The sequence below is a fragment of the Tamandua tetradactyla genome, chromosome 2 (genome assembly GCF_023851605.1).
Source record: "Tamandua tetradactyla isolate mTamTet1 chromosome 2, mTamTet1.pri, whole genome shotgun sequence".
Taxonomy (NCBI): domain Eukaryota; kingdom Metazoa; phylum Chordata; class Mammalia; order Pilosa; family Myrmecophagidae; genus Tamandua; species Tamandua tetradactyla.
Window position 1 is genome coordinate 147254377 of NC_135328.1, and position 24559 is coordinate 147278935.

General features: G+C 38.9%; 1 protein-coding gene and 1 long non-coding RNA gene across 3 annotated transcripts in view; one reads left to right on the top strand and one right to left on the bottom strand.

The window, feature by feature from the left end:
* Positions 1–17951, bottom strand: part of LOC143674051 (uncharacterized) — a 36046-nt gene extending 18095 nt beyond the window's left edge. Inside the window, exons 1-2 of the long non-coding RNA XR_013170835.1 lie at positions 17839–17951; positions 752–832 (exon numbers count right to left, since the gene is read on the bottom strand). This is a non-coding gene — a long non-coding RNA (uncharacterized LOC143674051). The remainder of the gene's footprint in view (positions 1–751; positions 833–17838) is intronic.
* SCAF8 (SR-related CTD associated factor 8) overlaps positions 1–24559 on the top strand; it is a 224653-nt gene that overhangs the window by 162722 nt on the left and 37372 nt on the right. Inside the window, exon 22 of one of the 2 annotated variants that reach the window (XM_077149334.1) lies at positions 9696–10829. The exons of the other annotated variant lie outside the window; for it this stretch is intronic. The gene's annotated coding sequence lies outside the window, so the exon portion shown is untranslated. Of the gene's footprint in view, positions 1–9695; positions 10830–24559 lie in introns of those variants that run through there. 2 annotated transcript variants of the gene reach the window in all.

Sequence of the window (24559 nt, forward strand, 5' to 3'; positions counted from 1 at the left end):
ACCTTCTCAGTGTTGTGCTACCCTTAACATCATCCATGACCAAAACTTTCCTATCATCCCATACAGTGGTATTTTTGCAATCACATTTTAGTTCCTTTGCCCAGGATCAGCAAAGACTCATTACTTTCAAGCAACAATTTAAGAACAAGATAAATGGTTAAGGGTAAAGTTGTCCAAATAGCTAAAAGTGTTTTCTTTGAAATTGATAGGAAGGGCACAGGCTTTTGGATATGTTTAGTGATAGGTGGCCATAAAAGTTAGGAGCAGTTTCTTTTGAAAATTAAAAAGACAACTGAATCACAAGCTTTTGAAACTTGACTGAGTCTCAAAATGGACTTCATGGCCTTGTTGTGTAATTCTTATAAATAGCTGCAATTGTCTTGGGCCTGTTGGAATTTTGTTTTCTTAGTTCACCTGATCCCAGCCAAGCTACTTAGGCCAAGACTACTTAGCTAGCCACTGATTGGGGACATGATGGGAAGAATACCTGCTTCCATTGGCCACAGAGGAATTTACTCATACTAACTGCTGACTTATCAATCACATACAATTGTTAAATGTAGTTATCACTTAGAAGTTTTTTTGTGTGGCTAATTTCTCTGTGTATATATAATGGGGGAAGGGAGTGAAAGACTCAAAGAGAACAAAAAATTATTTGAAATCAGCTTGTATTCCCTACATTTTTATCCCACCTCACACTGAACAGAAGTGGTCATCTCATCTTGAGTGTTACAGCTTTCCTATAATGTACCTTATAATTTCAGTAGTTCATTCTCAGGGAAACATCTCAGTTGCCCAAAGGTGATGCTTGATGGTGACAAGGATCTGGTTCCTGAAAGGCAACAAAAAATCTTGTAGGGTTTCCATGAAGAAAATGTCTCCTGAGTTCACAGGAATAGGGTTTCCTCCCAGATACCCTGGGGATTCTTGTGTGGTTCCAGAGGTAGGCTTTCTTTCTAGTGGCCCCTGGTTTTAACATATTATTAGGGCTTACAGTCATTTTAGAAAAAAGCTTTTCAAACAGAAAGAAACACAGACACTGGATATATTAGATCAAGGGCTTTCACTGAGCAGGAGCATAGAGGGTCTTGTAAGGGAGTGAGAAGACCCAGCTTCTTCCCAGGCTGCTCTGCATCCGGCTCTTACATACTGAGCTCTCGTAACTTAAAAAAAATGGATAACTAATGCTCGAACCCTTTGGCATTCCTGGTTCTGACATTTATGGTTTCACTCTTCCAAACCAAATCATAGCGTGTAAAAATCTGTCATTTTCCTAAGGCACAAATTTGGACAGTGTTGACTGCCGGGCAGGTGGGTGGGAGAGTGTCACCCAGATGGCGAGTCAGCTCAGTTGATGTGGCCTGTCGTCACTCAGTCTTTTTACGCTCATCATCGCATACCTGTTTTATGGGATAAAGTGGGATTTGTAATTGGAGAATTTGCAATTCTGGGATTTGCTAACATCTGATCTTTGTCCCTTATAAATGTCTAAGGTCTTCTGTAAAAAGGCAAGGGGCTCAGCATAGCTGGATTGGATGCAGACCCTGCACTTGAGGGAGTTGTGAGCTATTTTTTTTTTGGCCTGGGAGGTTCCATGCTGCATCACCTCGTGTATATGAGGGAATTTTGTTTGGAGGATGGATGCAGTGCACATGAACTCTCAAACACTGCAGTTAGAGAAATTTTCTTCTCCCCAAAATTGGCCAAGGCTCTGAGGAATATAATTATGGAAAACTACTCATTAGGAAAAAAAAACATGTCTTATTCCCTTCTGTGATTTTTGGATCTCCCCAAGATAGATGTTCCTAAGACTTTGCAGTATTTGTAGAAAAAGAATATCTATTAGTGGTTGATTTATTTGGATCATGTTTGGAGTTCTCTGTGCACTTGATAAAAGACACTGTACCTTCCTAAAAACTATTTGGGGAAAAAAAAAGTCATGCAGTTCATATCTAGTGTTTCTTACTGACAGTAATAACTGTGATGAACTTGCTCAGTGACAGTTATGTTATAGGTGGTAAGAGCCTAAGGTGAACCTTTCCTATTCCATGGTTCTAAGTATAACTATGATCCTAATTAATGCCTTTGCTAATACTGAATTATTCCCACTTTGTGGCCCTTCAGCCCTACTTCCTCCCAGTCTTAGTCATTTTTGAGCACATAAAAGACCATGTTGCAAGAAGGCATTAGCAAGCCATGGCCCTCCAAACTTGCACACGTGAGAAACAGTCTCTGTTTTCTTCTTTTAATTTCACTCCCTTACCTTCCAGGTAGCTCTTTCAATCAGCCAATTCCCAGTTATTAATACTTAGGTAAGGATAAATGGTCTGATAGAAGCAGGATAGGGTCCACATGTGAGTGGCAGCCTGTGCCTGAGGCCCTGGATGTATATCTTCTGGCCTCCTGCCCCCTCCAACCTCAAGGCCTTGCTGTTCCCTGGTTCACCATCTCACAGAGTTGGGGAAGGGTATCCTGGGAACTCCAATGACCACCCTTACCTGGCTTGTGTTTTCTGATGTCCAAGAAAACTAAATGCTTGTTATTTCCTCAACTACATCATGTCTGGTCTCTGCCACTAATTCAGTTGGTAATTTTTGCTGCTATTTGGAAAAAATACAAAAAACAGCATCTGCTCAACTGAGCGGCCATAGTCTCTACAGTCTGTTGGGAAGACAGCTGCAAACACCAGATTGAGTTTGCTTTAAGAAAATTGGATATATGAAAATCAAAATGTTTAGAAAAAGAGATAGGGGAGTGATTGTTCACTTTTCAAAAGGTCCTTTTGCCTTACAAAAAGATTAACAGTATTTCTTTAAATACCGACCTCTTTCAGTACACTAAAAATAAGATTGAGTAAAGTACTGTGTTTCTAGAGCATCCTCTATGCATGAAGGTAGCATGCCTATAAGAAATATTAAATGTCTTGTAAACTTTTAAAAATTATTTTTATTGATATATATTATATATTCACATAAAATGTAATCATCCGAAGTGTACAATCAGTGGTTCACAATATCATCATATAGCTGTACATTTATCAACAAATTGACTTTTTTTTTCCTTTTTGTGAAAAATAACATACATACAGAAGAGCAATAAATTTCAAAGCACATTGCAAGAATTAGTTACAACAGATTTCAGGGTTTGGTATGGGTTACAATTCCACAATTTTAGGCTTTTACTTCCAGCTGCTCTAAGATACTGGAGACTAAAAGAATTATCAATATAATGATTCATCAGTCATACTCATTTGTTAAACTCTACCTTCTCTGTGTAACTTCCACCAAAACTTTTGCTCTTTCTCCCATTGTTTAGGAGTATTTGGGCTATGCCCATTCTCACTTTTTCATATTAGAAGGGGCTTTCAATAATATGGGATAGGGAGATGGAACTAGTTGATGTTCTGGAGAGGCTGGCCTCTCTGCATTTCAGGGCTTATCTGGTCCGGGGACCTATCTGGAGGTTGTAGGTTTCTGGAAAGTTACCCTAGTGCATGGAACCATTGTAGAATTAAATTTTTTTAATGATTTAAATTTTTATGTGGTGAGGGCAGTTGTACTAAAAAATATTGATAGTTTTGTCTTTAGCCTGGGGGAAGGTAAGATATCCTACTAACTGATAGTTGGAACATAACACATTTAAAGATGAGTGTGATACATCCTATGAGCTGTTGCTCATTAATCTTACAGTCTGTTTTTGGAAACCCAAATCAACTCTTTAACCTTCAAGCTAGAAGGAGAGCTGTCTACAGCAAGATCCTAAGTAGAATTCATTAACACTTAGCTTCATCACCCCCCAACTTTAAAAGTCCCCAAGCAGTCGAGGCCATCTACTGCCAGCTGAATGTCACCTGGCCGTTTTATCCCAGTGGTCTAAAATAATTCAGGATTTAGCAGGTAGGCTTTTATACTTCCAGAATGGATATTCACTGTTACTTCACTTTCATTCATCCAGTCCCTCATTCAACACTGAACATCCACTAAGAAGTACCATGCCCAGGAGTGGTACAAACACTGGCTTTGTACTCATGGGGGCCTACAGTCTATTTTTCCTGCAATATGAATATGGCAGTCTGTTGTAAGGATATAGAGTGGCACCTTGGAGAACCTATTCTTTTTCTCTTTCTCTTTCTGCTTCTTGCCTTTCCTTCACACCTCCTGCTCCCCACCCCAAAATTCAGGTACCCATGCAGAATTCTCCGGTCTCCTATAGCCAAAACCAATTCAGGCAATGTGGCATGGCTGGGTATGGTTTTCAATGAGTCATTAATAGAAACCCCTTTGTTTTCCTTGTATCTCAAAAAGGACATGAGCTTTAACTTTTTAAAAATATGGGTGTATGGATTGATTCCTAGGCACTTGTGGTGGTTTCTCTCCTCTGAGTAGGAATGGCCCAGGGAGAGAGAAAGAATATTGGGAAGTATTAGGGGCTGGAGGTTGATTGCTAGGGGGTGGGAGAGTAGTCTAGAGTGTGCAGTCAACAGAAACACCAACACCCTGATCCTGAGCAAAGGGAGGATTCTTGGCCTCTTTGGCATACTTTTTCAATCAATCACAGAGGTGGTCCCCATCATGAAAAGGAGGGAGGAGTGCTGAGCTGACCAGGCCCTGGCAGAGGTGTGGACTGAGGGAGGTTGTTGACTGGGCATCCTGAATCCCTTGGGAAGGCCTCATAGGAGGCAGCTAATAAGTAGAGTTTTCAGAGGCTGACTAAGCACACCCCAGGTAGGGAAGGAGCGGTGAGCATTCCAGGAAAAGGAAACAAGACACCTCAGCATTTCTCCTAGAGCTCCAAACATCAGTATGTATTTTTGCCTCTTTGTCCCCAGGTCATGGTTGGCAGAAAGAGGAATTACTACCCTTTCTACCTCTTGGATGAACCCCGCCATGCAACCTCTTGTGTAATCCCCACAGTTAGGCTCGGTGCTGGGTATTAATCTTCATTGTACAGGTGAGGAAACAGAGGCTTAGGATGGTTGAGTAACTTACCCCACAGTTGCACACTTAAGAATAAATAGCAAAACCAAAGATGCAAACCTGGTGTGTCTGATTCCAGACTTTGCTTTTCACCATTCTGCAGAACTGTCTAGAGAGGAGCTTGCTGGAGGGGTTCTGCCAGGCCTTAAAGCCCTCCTTTTCTGGGCCCCAGGCCTCCTCCTACCAGCTACATGTGCCTGGACTTCAGCAGCTATGGAACTAGCTCAGTGAATCCATTGTGGTCCAAAAGCCTATGTTATGTTTGGATCATTGAGGCAAAGTGCCATATTTTTACACGATGTAATATTTGAGATATTTGAATTAAATGGATTAGGACTATTGCAGAGCCAAGAGTCAGGAGCACCTTGATGCAAAATCTCTTTATGACTGTGCACAAATGTTAAACCTCTGAGCCTCAGTTTTCTTATGTTTAAAATAAGAGTTTGATGCCCTGCAATGCCTAAGGTTTGTGTTAGTGCTAATAAAACTCCTTTTCTATTATATTGAAATGAAGTACCATCTTTGGGGAATCTCAAATTCTGTATGCACCATACATGAAGAGAGATGATGCCAGAAACGTGATAACTTAATAGAGCAGCCCTGGTTATCCCCTGCCAGAGAAGTAAACTTCCCTAATAGGAAATGATTTCCTTGATTTTATTTTAATTATTCTTATTCTGGGTACTTGGAAAGGCATGACTTCATATTGTTCTCATCTCATGGGGCCTAGTGCCACACATTTTAAGTAGGTTTTTAACTACAGAAAGATAAAACATTCAGCAAATTATTTTAGGACGTGTCGCCTGCACACACTGATACTTTCAGATCTGGGCCAGTCATCCTGCTTCCGTATGGACTGACCAGGCGGATCAGCTGGACTCGGCAGATTGGGAGCTGGCTTCCAAGAATAACTGGCACCTTCCTTCCCACATGGTAGGCCAGGCTGTCTGAGGCTTGGATTGCAAAGTCTTTCTGGAAGGACCAGGTGCATTAGAGTTTCCTAGGTATGGCTCCCTCTCCTCTCTTACTTAGCCCACTGGTTATTAATACAGTGTCCTTACTGCTAGTCCGAGCCCCGCCCTTTGTAGGTTTTCTGCCCCTGGCTTCCTCACTTCTCACCCCCTTTCTGGAAAACAAGCAGAGAAAGAAGTCAGAATTCCAGGCATTTGGGTTCACAAGATTTCTGCAGCACTGGCCAGCTTTTCATGGGAAGATTGAAAGCGATGACTTAAAAAGGGGTCAGATCCTCTGCAGATCAGTCTTCCCACCCTCTCTTTTTAAACTATAGCTTAGAAATGATTCTTCAGGTGGCACACAGTTTACAAACTGCTAATAGGCCACTGGAAAATCTAAGTCCATTGACTTAAGGGAAAAAAATGCTAACTAGACCATAAAAGCTTTTTCACTGTAACTAAAGTTAACTGACTTCTGTTTGTCCATGCAGTTGATGGCCTGTTGTCCGTTCTCAAGGGGGTCACTCTTCCTGTTTCTTCTGCCATCTGTCTTTTGCATCCCCATATCACTGACTTGGAAACCTGCCCATGTTTATGTAGCTGGGTTTCAACAGATAACAAAGGGTGTAGCTGTTCTGGAGGGAGTTGGGCCTCCACCTGAAATCCTGACCATCTGTGGCCCCTCATCGAGAAACTGTTGTGGGACCTGACTATGGGCTGGGGACCCAGGTGTGTGGTTGCTCAGGAGAGAAAGGGCCGGTGGATGAAAGACATGTAACTTGGGGTCAGGTACGCTTAGCTTGAAATCCGGTCTCTGCAGCTTTTCAGCTGTGTGATCTTGGTGAGGTCATTTAACCTCTTTGAACCTCAGTCTTCTCACTTGCAACCTGAGATTAACAACCCTATCCACACTGCAGGCTGTTGGCATAGATGAAGTGAAACATATAATTCTCTTGGATCACGATGAAGCAAAACATATAATTCTCTTGGATCACAGTAGATTACCCATCAGTCAGTTACAGCTTCAGAAGGAACATCTTCATTTTGCTTGCCTTCATCATGCATTTTTTAAAAGAATAGCTAAGTGCATTTAAAAAGCAAGGACAGTTGCAACAATACATCAGTTCATGGCAACTTGAATTGCGTAAAACTGGTAGTAATACTTTGGCAGTTACTTTCCAGGTGTCACTTCCACCTCCAGGCCCTGCTACTTCTTTGATTTAGTTAAAGGAGATAGAGAGAGAGTCTCATCTTTTGCACCATGTTCTCATTGAACAGTGGGACGTTTGGCCTCATACTCTGCATTTACTACCATAACCACTGTTTTGGGGTATCGCGAGTCACACTAGAAACTGTAACAAAGAGTGATCTCCAAATGCATCTCTTCCCCAAAACACTCAGCTACTTATAGGGTTTTGAACAGGCACACTTGTCTGTATGTCCTCTCAGTTGCAGATCTCTGGACCAGTGAGTTCCTTTTTATAACTAAGCCTGAGATGAAGTGGCTTGTGTTGGACCTGATACCTAGAGATGGAGCGCCATGGCATCAATAGAAGAAGCTCCTCTTAGTGGTCCAGCATATGTTAAAACAGTAGACATAATGGAAAGGGCAAGAACTTTAGAATTAGAGCTACTATGGTTTTGAATATTAGCTCTGCTACTTGCCAGGTGATACTGGGCAAGGCATTTGCCTGAATCTCAGTTTCTTTCTTTCCAGAAACAATTATATCCATTGTGCATGGTTTTATAATTAGAAATACTTTATATAAGGCTCTTTATATATGAAGACTAATAGTAGTCACAAAACTCTACAGAACAAATGAATAATAAATAATGCATTCATTGATGTTCAGTGTTAATATCAAGAAGCAGCATGGTGAAGGAAGAGCCTGGCCTAGGAAGCAGAAGACCTGGCCCCAGTTCCCCCTCCATCACTTGCTGGCCTGTGGAACTCTGGGTGAGTGGCCAATGCCCTCAAATCTCAGCTGCTCATGTGTAAACTAGACCTACCCATTAGAAGGGTCAGAGATCTCCCCAATGTAAAAGTCTCTGAAAAATGAAAGTTATCTTTGCATATATGCCGTCGTCCCCACAAGCACTAGATGCTGACTTTTTAATATCCACCTTTTTCAGAGATGGGTAATTTTATAAGCACTTGGAGCCATTCCATCAGGCACTGTCTAGACTGAATAATCCCAGAAAACCACGGTCATAAATAAGCTTGCATAATTCTATGATACCTTTTACTTAATGTTTGTTTGTTTTAACTTCATTTATTAAAACACCCACCCCTCAATGTGAGTTAATCTGTCTGAGTGTTTTGGAGAAGTGTATTCGGGGATCACTCTTTGTTGCAGTTTCTAGTGTGACACGCGATACCCTTAAATAGTGGCTATAGTAGTAAATGCAGACTATGAGGCCAACTCAGTTAAGACAGATATATTAATTTTCATACTCGACAACAAGGAAACATACAAATTTGGTCTGTGTTAGTATGTGTGTATGTGTTTATAGATCACTCTTGTGTGTTTCCCACCCCACAATGTGAATTAATCTATCTTTTTCCTTTTTTTTCCCCCCACCCTGATCTCTGTGCCTTTAACACACAGATGTTGATGTGCTATAGACAGCAACCCTATTCTGTTACAATCCGGCAAATCTTATTCCAAATTAAGGAAATGGTTCTGTAACTGATCGAGCTTGTTTTCACTATCTTTTCCCTTCTCTGGTAGCTTTTAAATCAACAGTTGAAGGATAAACTCATCAGCAAAGCATTTAGACAATTCAAAATAATAGCTGATATAATATTGTAGTGCCAGTTCTGTGGAACATTTGCACATTTCACAAAGGTTGTGTCTCCTCCCTCATACCAAAGTCATGTCTGCTTACCAAATGGGTGTCTTGGGCAAATTACTTGACAAAGTTACTCGAACAGGTTTGACTAGCTGAATTATAAAGGCAAGCAGTATACTCTTACAGAATACCTCCATGTCATTATCTGGATTCATGCATTTTTAGCCTTTGGGCAGTTATTTCTTAATTTAGGAAAACTAGCAGGTACAAAAAAATGATGTTTCTTAGATCTTAATACAGCAAAATAGATAAAAAAAAATATGTGGAAATGCATATTGTCAGAATTTTATGCTCAGTCTAATCACAGTGCCATCCAAGAAGAGATTTTAATTGCCTTCAACTGCTAACAGATATTTTGGGACTTCTTTGGAAGTTTAGCTGGTTCTCAATGCCAAGCTGAACTAGGAAAAAGGACTCCAGGTGTAGGTTTTTCACTAAGCCTAATCATTATCGTAGACACTATGGTTATACTCATTTGTTCTGTGTAAGGAGCTATGAAGGCAGGACCACATGGACCAATGAAATGTTAGCATTGGAGGGTCTTCTTGCTGAACATCATCTTTTGAAGTCCCCTTAGTCTCCCTGTGAAGGAACCAAGGCCTAGCAAACTTAGGTGATTATCTTAGTTATTGGTAAAATTATGTCTGGAGCCTGAGTCTGCTGACTTCCAAGACAGGGCTCTCTGCTGAACCATTCTGGCATTAGGAGAGATGAACACTGCATAAAGGAGTTCTTCCTGCTCTCCTGGGAGAAGACATGGCATTTCCGAGCACAGAAATTCATCGAACATTGAAACATTTGTTGTTATAATGACACCATTTCTTCATTAGGAATTATCTTGGGGGAAAAATATAACTAGGAAAAATTATTCCATTGACCAGTGATGACCAGTTATTGTTCCTTTTGTCAACAGGCAAGATGATGAATGAAGTTCTGGCAGCTTCCAGTGTCCCAGGCCTTGTAGAAATAAATGAGACGTGCTTCAAAGTTCTAATGTGCATCACATCGGATCTTGTTTAAGGAAGCGTTAAAAGGAAGCCGCTGTTACCTATTGAGAAGGCCCTGTGCTCTCGGGCACTATTTCTGATTGAATCCAGAGATTGCAAGCATGCCTCCCTGTATTACCTGTTGGAGCAGGTTTAATTTTATAAATTTTAAGCACAAACTCTATGAGTTTCTAGTTCATAATTGTTCTTTTTGAGGATCCGCTCAGACAAACAGCATTGCATCTGTAAGAGATATGCACTTCCACAGGACCAGAACTGATTGGAATATAAATGGCAACAAGCTGCCATCTGTAACATCATCCAGTTCCAGTAATGGAAAGAACAGATTACAAGGAAGCCCTTCAGGGAAAAAAAAAAGTCTTATTTCGTTGGAATTACAGATTACTGGAACCATAGCGTTAGTAAACCCAGGCTATTTTCTAGACCACAACATGCGTAGACTGTGTAGTTTCTTGACTGTTGGCGTTAGTCCATTATTATTAGTTATCTTCTCAGAGGCTCTCAAGCATTTGAGAGTCATAAGCTTTCATTTTGAAAAAGATGCAGCTTTGAGAAAATTCAGGATTCAATTTCATATTCAGGGCATTTCACTCCACCCTTTGTGTCCTGGTATGACAAGCTGTGGGGTGCCAGGTGGTGGGTGAGAGACCTACTGGGAAAGGAAGGACTGACGATGAATGAACGTATTACATTGTATTGTAAACATACTTTATAAGTACATTTATTATAAGCTTCCTATTCAGGCAGAGATTATGAGCATTTGCTGCAAATATCCAGGCCAGGATTTGTGTTTGGAAATTGTCAGTATTCACAATTGCAGGGGAAAAAATTACAAAAACTCAAATAAGAGCACTCTTCACACCTAAAAGAATATTTTTATCATTCTTTTATTTGTTTTTGCTCTGTCAGAAATTAAAGTGCTTGGAATGCTGTAGTCTGTGATCTCTTGAGATTTAATCAGCGAGAACCTGAAACTTTCACTGTACACTGTCACTTTGGACATTCATAATAAAAACTGAAACTCGAATTTGGGTTGTTAGTCATTTATTTTGCTTCATAGCTTAGCACGTCTTTCATGGTTCATCTTCGCCTAGCAACCAAGCAATTTGCACTGCCATGTATAGAGATTCAGGGATACAGGCATAGTTCAGGCCTGTCACAGTCTCTTTCCTTGACTCACTCTTGTTTCCTTTATTTGAACAGGCACTTTTTTTAAAAATTTGTTGAAAGACTGAGATATCTTTGTACACCAAGGTTCTTTTGAAAGTGCATTCTACAACATGGATTAGTGATAATTCTTAAGGCTTGTACCGTATTTAAATTTTCTTGAGTTTCTGAGATACTTGATTATAATATAGTTTCAATTAAATAAGTCAAAAGTTGGAAAAGACTGTGGGCAATCTATCCACAGCTATAGGCTACTCATTTGCATCTTTTTCAGTTGATTTCCTGCCCAGTGTGTTGGAATATACTTTTATGTTCTATATAAAATATGACTTTATGTTACTACCAAATTGTAAGAAATGAGAATTAGAAAATAAATTTAAAACTCCAAAGAAATCCAAACACCTTAGTCTATATAGAAAACTTACATCTTGCTTGGCAGTTTTACTAAATTTCATAAGAAAAGAAAAGATTCTCTTTTTTTCCTTTCTATTCTTTTGTAGCTAAATCTGCAATTAGCTGGGTATACTAACATCTAGTGCCCACTTCCCACCCCACTCCACCCAACCCCCCCAAAAAAAGAAACAGCAGAGATTTGGGATTCACATTCTCTGTTCTAGCATGTAGATGCACAAATGGCTTTCAGGGCTTTTAAATTGGAAAGAAAGAAAAACTAAATAGGAGATTCTGAAGTACTTTCCGTGGATGGGGTTGGAAGAGAAAGAAAAATAGTGAACAAGTTTTAAAAGAGGGTCATCCTTCAGAACTAAGTGTGAATCGGGTCTCAGCACTGGGTTGGAGATGCTTTCCTAATGATCAGATGTTCACCAAGGGCCCATCTGTTAGCAGAGCCATCTTTCAGAAATCCCAATGTGCCATAATAAGGGCAGAGGTTGATGCATTTGTTCCCTGAATGAATTCCCTTTTCAGAAGTCTCCACTCCCCTCTGCCTGAGCATCTGGAGGAGCTCTGGTTGTGAATAAGCATGAATATTTAACAGTCCTCACTCTCCCTGCCTTCAGTCAGCCAGCCAGCGTCAAAGGAAAGCTTTCAAGTCATTGTTCTCTAGGGACTTGAAACATTTTGAGATGACTTTAAAAAAATATTAGTTGACTTTGACAAACAGAATCTATTTGGTATTTACACAATTAGAAAGAATCCTTGATGTGGGTTGTTTGGTTTTGTAAGTAAATGCCGGTCTCTCACTTGAATTCCAAAGCAGAGATCTCATCCAGATGAGATGGGTGGTCTTAGCCATTTCTTTGTGGTTAATTGATGATTCGTGGAGGGGAGTGAGGAGGGGTGACCACATGTTTCAGAATGGCCTCCACATAGGAATTGTACATAGATGATTACTTTTATCCAAAGTAATTTGGATTTTAAGAGTACAAGCAGTTAAGAAAGTGGTCAAGTTTGATGCTTTAGAATAAAGTTTCTTTCCATTCATTATTAGTGATTTCCCCAAACCCACTGTTTCTGCATCTACTTATTAACGTTTGGGATCATTCCACACTCTAGTAGCTGGGCTTTCAGAGGAGTGCTTAAACATTACAAAAGGAGGAAGCCTGGCTCATTACTGTTACTGTTTCATAGATACTTATTTCACCCGTTAGTAGCGGTGAGAAATGTTTACTCCCCACCCCCCTTTTGTCTTGCACATCTCTTTCAAAACATGGTTGAAAATACAATGATTCCAAAAATAAATAAAATTAACCCTTTTTCACTCATTCTTTTGCTGTTGCAAAAATAAATTATTCTGTAACCCAGTAAGATCAAAACAGACCAAATGCTTGTTATTATATGCAGTTTAGAAAAGAAGATTGTAAACTAGTAAACAACATAGATCATTTTATTATCAAACTTTTTTTTTACACAGTTCTTAGGTATATTTTATAAAAAATTCTGACTCATAAAATTAATACAAACTTTAAACTCTACTAATGGGTCCAGAGACTAACACTATATGCTTACTCAGTTGGGAAAGACCCTGAATATGTCTTTTATAATGTTCCTTGGATATTCCTGAGTAAGGAGAATATTTTTGAGTGAAAGTGATTGCTACTTAGAAGACTAAAATTTAAAAAAAAAAATCTTCATTTTTTTTTTTTTATACAATCACACCCATATTCCTTTTTAGTATGCAGATCCTAATGTGTACACAGGCATAATTTTATTCCGTTGACCATATATCTGATATAACCAAAGCCTTGTTTCTAAACCTTAAGCCTTGTTTCTAAACCTTAAGAACCCTTCATGGAGATTGCATAAATATATAAAAGTCAACACACAATAGTGTCTGGCAGGCAAAAGTCAGTGGCCCCAGCAACCAGTATATAACATGTACCTCCACCTTCTCATCACATCATTCCTGTCCTTTCATTACTGACTGGGGGGAAAAAATAATGAGGAAAAGGAGTAATTTTTATCAGAAATGTCTGTGTTATCACGTGTTTTATTTTGCCTGTATAGAAGTAAGCGCACACACTTCATCAGAGCCATAGCAGAGTGGCCTGGCTGGCACTGCTAAGGGACAGGAAAGAAAAGCCGATTTGGGATCTGAACAAAATTTAGGAGCTACTTCTTAAAGCTCTGGCCAGGCTAGAGTCACTCCCCGCCCCCATCCCCGCTACCACCTGACACCAAATCACAGGCTTGGGTTTTATTGGCATATTGCGAATTTTTCTCCAAATTCAAATATTCATACATTCATGCATGCATGCAACACATATTTATTTAGTGCTTACGAGATGCCAAGTACTGTGCTTTATATCAGATATATGGTCAATGAAATAAAATTATGTCTGTGCACACATTAGGATCTGCATACTAAAAAGGAATATGGGTGTGTATTGCATATTAAGCAGAATATGAATGCAAAAAGAGGCTCATATAGGCAGATACAGACTAATAGCTTCTCTAAAAATGACTTTTTTTTTGCTGTTGTTGGCATAACTTACTACTATAGCAAAAAGAAGACAGATCTTAGTTTTTCCTTTAGTTTTTTTTTGTCCAGTAGTGCATTCATTGTTTTATTTGGTAGGAGAATCAGGGGAATCTTGGGATTTTGTTTACTTTTCAGCATAAACCATTGCTATTTGAAAGCCCATTGCCAAGGACTTCGCTTCTGTGTACTCTTTAACTCTCAAGCCCAGTGCAATTGAGGTGGTGATTTCAGTGACCCAGTAGTGAACATCCCAGAAACAGGATTTTGCAGAAATGTTCCTACACAGGACATTCCTTGCAACAGATTCTAAGTGGAACCCCTCTTCTCTGAACGCCCAGACCTTTGTAAGGATATAAGTACCATCATCCTTGAATGCTGCCATTAAATTCAACATGAGAAGTAAAAAGTTTCATGTAAGTGAATGGAAAGAAAATTTTAAAATATTCTTTTTCTGACTTTTGGAAAATTATGAATATAACAAGAAGCTATTTGACATATCTGCCATCAAATCACTGGAATTCAGGGTTTCTTGAAAATATAATGTTCTCTCCTGTTTGATACACACAAAAATGCATATATATTTAAAGGAAAAATGTTAGATGACAGCGAGTGAGTAGGATAGAAGATTTAGAAAGTCACTCCTGGCCCACTTCTTGTTCTGAAATGAGTTTGATTTTCCTGGGGCCATTGGAATAGCACACAAGCACCAAGATTGGTTTTTTCCAAGTCCTTGTCAAAATAACAGATGCAGGGGCGGGCCGCGGTGGCTCAGCGGGCAAAGTGCTTGCCTGCTATGCCGGAGGACCTCGGTTCGATTCCCGGCCCCAGCCCATGTAACAAAAACGGAGAAACAGAATACAATAAAACAAGAAAATGTTTAAAAGATGTTTCCCTTTCTTCCTTCCTTCCTTCCTTCTATCCTTCCTTCCTTCTCTCTGTCTTAAAAAAAAAAAAAAAAAAAAAACAGATGCATAGAAGTGGGGTTAGCAATGTTTTTGGCCCAGTTGTTGCATGCTTAGAAAGTTATTACTGGTAAATACAAAAGAGTAAAATAAAATCAATAGAAAATCAGTGAATTACAGCTTTAATTTATCATTTGCTCCTACCTTTGAGGCAGAATAATGCATCAGATCTACATACAGTAATTATAACTGGAATAGAAGACTAATAAGTAGATTTGCTTTGGAAATTTAAGCATTTCCATTGAGTAATGTACACTACAGACTCATGCAGGCAATATATGTTACTTAAGATAAATTATTAACTCAAATAAGTATAAGCCTGACAGCAATCAAATCACTTGCTGATTATCTTTCTTCAAACTTTAGCCAGGACATGAGCAATAATGTTCCATTCAACTGAAACCCCATTTACAGTCCAACTAAAAAGAGAAATTCCTCAGAATACTTTAGTGGACTATCGAACTGAGGTTCCCCAAGATAATATCACCATAGACTCTATGTTCTAGTATTGTAGGGCATTGAAGTTTCCCAAAGCGCCCCTCATTTTTAAAGCATTCTAATGTATTTTTTAAAGGTGTTAACGCAAATGTTCTATTGGATATAGGTCTGCCAGTCTTCACTGTTGTAAAGGCCTTCAGGACCTTGGCATGTTTTGGTCAGCCCTCACTGGACTGGTGGTTGGGTGCAGCACCAGTCACAGTGATTAGGAACAGAGAAATGAATTCTAACATTAATTGGCGTTAACTCAACACTCTTGCCCCAGGAGCAAAACAAAAGGGAAACCCACTTAATATTAAAATGTCCTTAGCACATTTTTTAGTTCCTCCTTTAAATGCCGAGTCACTAAAAAAACTACCATCCTGTTTGAGTTCTCTATACTTGCATCAAGGAGATTTCTTCTCTTAACAGATTTCTTCCATTGCTCATAAAGGAAACAACTTAATTAGGTGTGGGCATGTTTCCTTATCTACTATTACCTGAATTTGTACTTTGCTTCTTTTTTATTCCTTGTTGTTTCTTCTGCGTGGCTTATTTGGTAAATGTCCATAGCTGAAGATGCTTGCAGTGGGCTAGTGCAGTGGTTCCCAAACTTGTCTGCACATTGGAATCATCTGGGAGGAGCCAAAACAATACTGAGGACTGTTCTCCTCTCCAAAGATTGTGATTTCCGGTACATGGCCTTGGCATTGGAAATTTTGTTAAGATCCCCAGTTAAATGCATTCAAGTTTGGAACCACTGGGCTAGAGGAAAGCAAGGAAAGCATTGGCAGTCCCGGTCCCAAATCCTAGCTCTGCTTCCTGTTAGTTGTATGGTTTGGGGGCAAGTTATCTAACCTTGCTGAGCCTTGGTTTCCTTGTCTGCATAATGGAGATAATCACACCAGCAGTCTTCTCATCTGGATCACAAAAATAAAGTTTCTATTCCATAGTTAGTGATAGTACCTGCAATGCATTTGGCACAGAGCGGGCCACTTGGGAAATGGTTGCTGCCATTACTCATTACTAAGGAAAAATGAACAAATCCATACCAAAGGCAAGGAAACATATTGTAGTAGATTAAGGGATGTCAGTTTAATGAAAACAGAAACAAATATGGTGACAACCAGGCTTTACTTTGGGCAATTGAGTTGTTCATCTATTGCTAGCTTGTTGGAAAGAATTCTATAACTTTATCCTCCAAGATAAAGCTATTGTGTTCATCTGTTTTCCCAGGGTGGAGTGTGTCAGCCAGAGGCTCTGTGGACAGGATCTGATTGGCAGGCAAATCAGAATTGAAATGGGAATTGGATTCTTTGGAAAAGGCATGCTTGACTTCAAAAATTTAGTGGGCCCATTGCTATCCATACCTTATCGCAGCCCTGGACAAATCTGTAAAAACAGATGTGATGAGACAGCAGGGGTTATTTCTTGGTCACCCTAGCCAATGGCCAGAATGGACAGTTTCCTCCCACACCATGCCTTAGACTCTCTTCCTGTTAGAATCCAGTACCCAATTGCCTTTTTTAATATAGTAAGTACACACTCCAGTCCTTCTGCCTCTTTTTTCTGGCCTGTTTTTACATTCTCAAATAAGCAAAAATCATCTTCATCAGAAACATACACAGGGAGACATTATGGCTTTGGGGATGAACATGATGCCTATACTGAGACTTAGGGGGAAGATAGAAAGTTTCCCTTATTTTACCAAGGGTAGGCCTGGGTGAGTGGTCCTTTCGGGAGGGCAGAAGAGAAGAGCTTAGCATTATGAAAGAATCATAGAAAGATGGAATGTCAGGCCGAAAGGAACCTGAATAATCATCTTACCAGGGGTTCTTAACCAAGGCCCTTGGCTACAGCCTCAGGTGCCTGTGAACACACTGAAATTATATCCAGTATCACAGGTATATGTAAATTTTTCTTTTATGAGGGCCATGACCTTTCATCAGATTTGAAAAGGGCTCATCAAATTTGAAAAGGGTTTGGTGACCCTCCAATACTTAAGCAACACTTTACTTAATAATTATAGACTGTGCAAAGCCAAATGGGACCAAAACTCAGCTCCCACACTTTTCCCTAACCCATCATCCCTGGTTTCCTGATATCTTAAGCATCAATGGTGGGGCATGGCTATTTAAACCACGGGTTCAACTAATTCACCAAATGATGACAGCCACAAATGGCTGACACTGACATGATATAGAATGAAGGTTTATTTAACTAAGGACATGATGGTTTCCTGAAGGCACAAGGAGGAAGGTAGAGCAGTAGGAGCTCTGGGAAATTCCCATTATTTTAATATGCAATGGGAAAATCCACATGTCTAGGAAGCCTGATAGGAATTTGAGCAGGCCCAAAAGGATTCAGGCCACAAATTGTGGAAAGGCCTAAAGGAAAAAGTAGAGGTTGTATTTTCTTTTCCTTTCTCTAATTGAATTCAGTTTTTTTTTGTGCAGGCTCAGGAGCCACAGTTTGGGCAGGATAAAGGAATGTTAAACCTACCTGTAGGGTGTAGCCCCTTGGAGGGCAGTGTGGTGGTTACACTGGAGGCTAGGAGTGGGGTTGCCATATGATCCTGCAAACCATTATTCAGTATATACCCAGAGGAACTAAGTGTGAGATCACAAATGGACATTTGCATACTGGTTTCTATGGCAGCAGTGTTGGAGATTCACAATGGATGGAGGTGGCCTAAGGGTACAATGACTGAGGAAGGGAAGAGGGAACTATGGTATATACATACCATGGACTACTGAGAGGCTGCAAGTAGGAATGAAGCTGTGAGGCATGCAACGAGGTATATGAACCTTAAGGACCATATGTTGAATGAAATGTCAGGAGCAAAAAGGCAAATCTTGCCTCATTCATATGGACTAACTATAATAATAAAAACTTGGTGAACTGAAGTCAAGAGCTTGGGTTATCAGGTTGGGGCCTATTGTAGAGGTCTTAGATTGTAAGCTTTTATAGCAATTACATGTATTTGGAGTTGTAACTGTTATTTCTAAATTCTGAGATACTGAGCTGTTTGTATATAACGTGGTTGTTCCCAGAAACAAACGTGGTTGTTTATGTGACACCTGAGACTCAGAGTTAGAGCTCTGAAGCCATGAAAGTCAGGACTACTCCATACAGGAACTGTTTAAAAAGTTAAAAAAGGGATCGGACTTCGATTAGAGAAGCTGATCTGGATAGGACTAAGGTAGATTAGAATACAGAGCAAAAGATGACATTGTTCATATTTTAAAACTTTAACTTCTGTGTGAGACATGTTTCTTTGGTGCAAAATTTATATTTTGAATAGCGCATTATCAAATTTAACTTGTATGGCCAGTTTAGTTGAACACCATCAGTACATGAAATCTTGAATAGGTGTGAGATTTTGTTGGTTTGTCCAGGTTAGTGTAATACTCCAATATATCCCAGAGTAATTTGGGTGGTGAATAAAAGGAGTATTTTCAAAGTCCCCTTGGGGGACTGGGGAGAAAGGAGGAAATATTCAACTTCCCCAGTTGCAGAATTTCTGATGTTCTCATGGGCAATGGGGACAGCTGAATCAATGAGCCGAGCCCTCAAACTTGGGGTTTGCCCCTGTGAGGCTTATTCCTACAAAGGATAGGCTGAGTCTACTTATAATTATCCTGAGAGTCACCCCGAGAGCCTTTTTTGTTACTCAGACAAGTCCTCTCTCTCTATGCCAACCTGGCAGGTGAACTCACTGCCCTCCCTCCTATATGGGACATGACTCAGGGGTGTAAATCTACCTGGCAATGTGGGACGGGTCTCCTGGAATGAACCAGGACCTGGCATCAGGGGCTTGAGGAAGCCTTTTTGACCAAAAGGGGGAAGAGAGAAATGAGACAAAATAAAGTGTCAGTGGCTGAGAGATTTCAAGTAGAGCTGAGAGGTTATCCTGAAGGTTATTCTTATGCATCATATAGATATCCCTTTTTAGTTTATGGTGTATTGGAGTGGCTGGAGGAAAGTACCTGAAACTGTTGAGCTTTGTGGCAGTAACCTTGATTCTTGAAGATGATTGTATAAAGTTATGACTTTTACAATGTGACTGTGTGATTGTGAAAACCTTGTGTCCGATGCTCTTTTTATCCAGGGTATAGACAGAGGAGTAAAAAAATATGGATGAAAATAAATAATAGGGGGCATAAGGGGTAAAATAAATTGGGTAGATAGAAATACTAGTGGTCAATGAGAGGTAGGGGTAGGGAGTGTGGGATATATGAATTTTTTCTTTTTCTTTTTCTGGAGTGATGCAGGTATTCTAAGGGATAGGTCATGGTGATGTATGCACGACTGTGAGATATTGTGAGCCATTATTATCCACCTCATGTGTAATGTATGTGTGTGAAGATTTGTCAACAAAAACATTTTTTAAAAAACTACCTGCAGGACTCTGTTACTCCCTGACACTAACAGGACCACTTTAACAATTTGACAGAAAATAGCTCACCTATTGTAGTTTGAGGGTAGTGGAAGGAGCTTGCTGGAGATGGCTTTGGGGAGGCAAGTTTCCCTCTGCAGGAGAGAAGGTGATCTAGTGGTTAACAATTTAGGCACCAGTATCCATTTGCTTGGATTTAAATCTCAGTTCCACCAGAGCCAGCATTTAACCTAATCTTCCTCCAAGCCTTAATTTCCCCATCTGTAAATTGGGGATAGCCGTGATTGACTAGTGGGATTGTTTTGAGGATGAAATGAAAAAATGAAGGAAAATAGAGTCTGTGGTCAGGTGATCTCATCTATTGGGTTGAATATATTTTGTTTTGTGAAATTGTATCATAAACTTTAAATAAAACATAGTGTTATTATTCCTAAGAAGGAATTAGACCATGTCTTTCAGATTCAAAGTCTATGATGAAACGAAATGGTCACAAATACTTACCTTTTGCTCACCTTTCACATCAGCTGCCAGGCCATATGACTAACTTCAACCACTCACCTTCCTTGATTTGTTTGTTTTTAACTGACCAAATAAGAAAAGAATATGTTCTTATTATAACCGACTAACAAACAGAGAAATTGATAGGGTAAAAGGTGACCAGTCCACATTTTTATAAAATAGCTACTGATAAACTTTCGAGGTAAACTACTCTGGCAGAGCCCTTTTCCTGGCAAATTATCATTTCTTTTTTACAGACTTATTCACCTGGCCAAATATCACTGGTTTTCTTTTGAGCAATGTTTGATAAATTTCATACTGCAGGAAATACATAACATTTCAAAAGTAGCATATCTTCCTTTGAGTAGCTTCATAGCTGCTCTAGTGATATTGTTCTCAGAGCCTGACTGGCAGGAAAGAAGGACCCTCATCCCACATGGGACACTTAAGAGAGAAGAGGGATTGGAGGCAGAGCTTTCTTAGGCGACAGAGATTCTGGTTCGGGTCTCCCTTCCCTACCAGTTGCCCTCTCAAATTCTTCCCCCAGCTCTGGATATTCACTCCTCATTAAAAGTTCTCTTATTCCCTACCCTGACCCCTATTACCGTGACCTTAACTTCAAAAGGGCTGCAGAGTGAGCTCTCCACAAGTAGGACTTGAAGAGGATCGGATAGAGTCTGACATAGGGGCATGAAGAATACAGGGGACACCAAAATTCAGTGCCCTGGTGCCCCTGTGTGAGGAATCAGTGAAGATGAGGAACAGGGCAGAGTTTCGGATCCCTCTTTGCTGCATCCCCTTTATAGCTTGCTCTTTGTGCACCCAGTATTCCAACCCTGACTTATGCCCAAACTTATTGTTCTGTTTTCCTTAGGGCCTTGCAGTGCTTTAATACAGTCCCAGATAGAATATGAAACAGTCTATAATGTCACTTGAACACTGGTTTTTATACTTCAGCTTTCAAATTTGTTGGGCTATGAGTATTTCCTTTAATTTCTCAGCAATCTTCAGGGTGCTTGAGAAGTCTTATGAAGTGAGAGCATCTAAACCTACACATTTTCTTTTCAAATACAGTGAAATATTTATGTCTACTAATCTAACAATAGAACTGACAATGTTTGGTTTATTTACATTTCATTAAACCATTATTAATTTCAACATTACCATTTTCCTTTCATATTTTGGCACCATATGGCTTTTATTTAACCTTTCATTTTGAAATAATTTCAAAATTATAGAACAGATGCAAAAATAATCCAAACCCCATATAGAAAAACTCCAACATGCTTCAAATGCCAAGATCAACCACTTTTTAACATTTTACCATCTTGCTGTATTATTCTATTATCTATCTATCTATCTATCATCTATTTATCTATCTCACTATCTATTTATCTCTCCAACTATCCATCTATGTATCTATTTTCTGAACATTTAAGTGTAGGTTGTATACATCATGCTTTTTGGACACAATACATGTAGGCATTTTCCAAAGAACAGGGATATTTACTTATGTAATCACCCACAGTTCAGTTATCAAGTTCAAGAAATTTAGCATTGATATCAAGCTTATAGTCTATATTCCAATTTTTTCTTATGTCCTAATAATGCCCTTTTGAGTCTTTTCTCCTCCATTCCTAGATCCCATTGAGTATTATGTATTGCATTTAATTATCATTATCTCTTTAGTTTCTCTTTCTTCCTTTTAAATTGTGGAAACATTTATACAACCTAAATCTTTCCATTATAACCCTTTCCATTAGAAAGCACAACATTCAGTGGGATTAATTATATTCATAATGTTGCAGTACCTTCCCCACCAGTTCTTACTAGAACTTTCCCTTCACCACAAACAGAAACCCTACACTCATTTTGCCTTAACTCTCCACTACTTCTACCTGCCATACCTGGTAACCTGTATTCTATGTTCTGATTCTATGAATTTGAATATTCTCTGATATTTTCTTTATGCTTGCCAAGGGGCTTCAACTTTTTTAACATTGTTAGCATATTCATTTTTTAATGATATATATTACATATTCATATACCGTGTACTTATCCAAATGTACAATCAATGGTTCACAATATCATCATATAGCTGTGCATTTATCATCACAATCAACTTTTTTCTTTTTTGTGAAAAATAATATATATACAAAAAATTAACATATGCACAAAAAAACAAAAATTTCGAAGCAACAATCAGTTATAAAACAGATTTCAGAGTTTGGTATGGGTTACAATTCCACAGTTTTAGGTTTTTACCTCTAGCTATTCTAAGATACTAGAAACTAAAAGAAATATTAATATAACAATTCAGCAAAGATACTCATTTGTTAAACCTTACCTTAGTTTTTGTTTATCTGGGAATGTCTTAATTCCTCCCCCATTTTGAAAAACAGTTTTTCCAGATACAGAATTATTGGTTGGCTTTTTTTTTTTTTTTTACTTTCAGCACTTCAAAATGTTGTTCTACTGCCTTCTTGCCTCCATGGTTTATTACATTAATTAATTTTTGGATGTTGAATCACCCTTTCATACTTGGGATAAATCCCACTTAATCATAATATATAATTATTTAATATGCAGTTGGATTCAGTTTGCTGTATTTTGTTGATGATTTTGCATGTATATTCACAAGAGATATTAGACTAATTTTCTTTTCTTGTAGTATTTATATCTGGCTTTGATATGTGGGTGATATTAGCCGCATAGAGCGAATTAGGAGGTGTCCCCTTCTTTTCAATTTTTGGAAGAGATTAAGCAGGATTAGTGTTAATTCTCATATCATGTTTGGTAAAATTCTCCTGTGAAACCACCTGATTCTGGGCTTTTCTTTGTTGAGAGGTTTTGAGTTTGGGTATTTCTAGGAATTTATCCATTTCTTCTAGGTCACCTAACTTGTTGGCATACAGTTATTCATAGTCTCCTCTTATACTCCTATTTATGTCAGTGCAGTTAGTAGTAACGTCCCTCTTTTGACTTCTAATTTTAGTTATTTGTGTCCTCTCTCTTTTTCCTTCCTCAGTCTAGCCAAGGATTTGTACATTTTATTGATCTTTTTTTTATTAATTAAAAAAAATTAACTAACACAACGTTTAGAAATCATTCCATTCTACATATGCAATCAGTAATTCTTAACATCATCACATACATGCATGATCATCGTTTCTTAGTACATTTGCATCGGTTTAGAAGAACTAGCAATATAACCGAAAAAGATATAGAATGTTAATATAGAGAAAAAAAAATAAAAGTAATAATAGTAAGAACAAAACAAAACAAAACAAATACCTATAGCTCGGATGCAGCTTCATTCAGTGTTTTAACATGATTATTTTACAATTAGGTATTATTGTGCTGTCCATTTTTGAGTTTTTGTATCTAGTCCTATTGCACAGTCTGTATCCCATCAGCTCCAATTACCCATTATCTTACCCTGTTTCTAACTCCTGCTGAACTCTGTTACCAATGACATATTCCAAGTTTATTCTCGAGTGTCGATTCACATCATTGGGACCATACAGTATTTGTCTTTTAGTTTTTGGCTAGACTCACTCAGCATAATGTTCTCTAGGTCCATCCATGTTATTACATGCTTCATAAGTTTATCCTGCCTTAAAGCTGCATAATATTCCATCGTATGTATATACCATAGTTTGTTTAGCCACTTGTCTGTTGATGGACATTTTGGCTGTTTCCGTCTCTTTGCAATTGTAAATAACGCGGCTATAAACATTGGTGTGCAAATGTCCGTTTGAGTTTTTGCCCTTAATTCCTTTGAGTAGATTCCCAGCAATGGTATTGCTGGGTCGTATGGCAATTCTATATTCAGCTTTTTGAGGAACTGCCAAACTGCCTTCCACAGTGGTTGCACCATTTGACATTCCCACCAACAGTGGATAAGTGTGCCTCTTTCACCGCATCCTCTCCAGCACTTGTCATTTTCTGTTTTGTTGATAATGGCCATTCTGGTGGGTGTGAGATGATATCTCATTGTGGTTTTGGTTTGCATTTCTAATGGCCAGGGACATTGAGCATCTCTTCATGTGCCTTTTGGCCATTTGTATTTCCTCCTTTGAGAGGTGTCTATTCAAGTCTTTTTCCCATTTTGTAATTGGGTTGGCTGTCTTTTTGTTGTTGAGTTGAACAATCTCATTATAAATTCTGGATACTAGAACTTTATCTGATATGTCGTTTCCAAATATTGATTCCCATTGTGTAGGCTGTCTTTCTGCTTTCTTGATGAAGTTCTTTGATGCACAAAAGTGTTTAATTTTGAGGAGTTCCCATTTATTTATTTCCTTCTTCAGTGCTCTTGCTTTA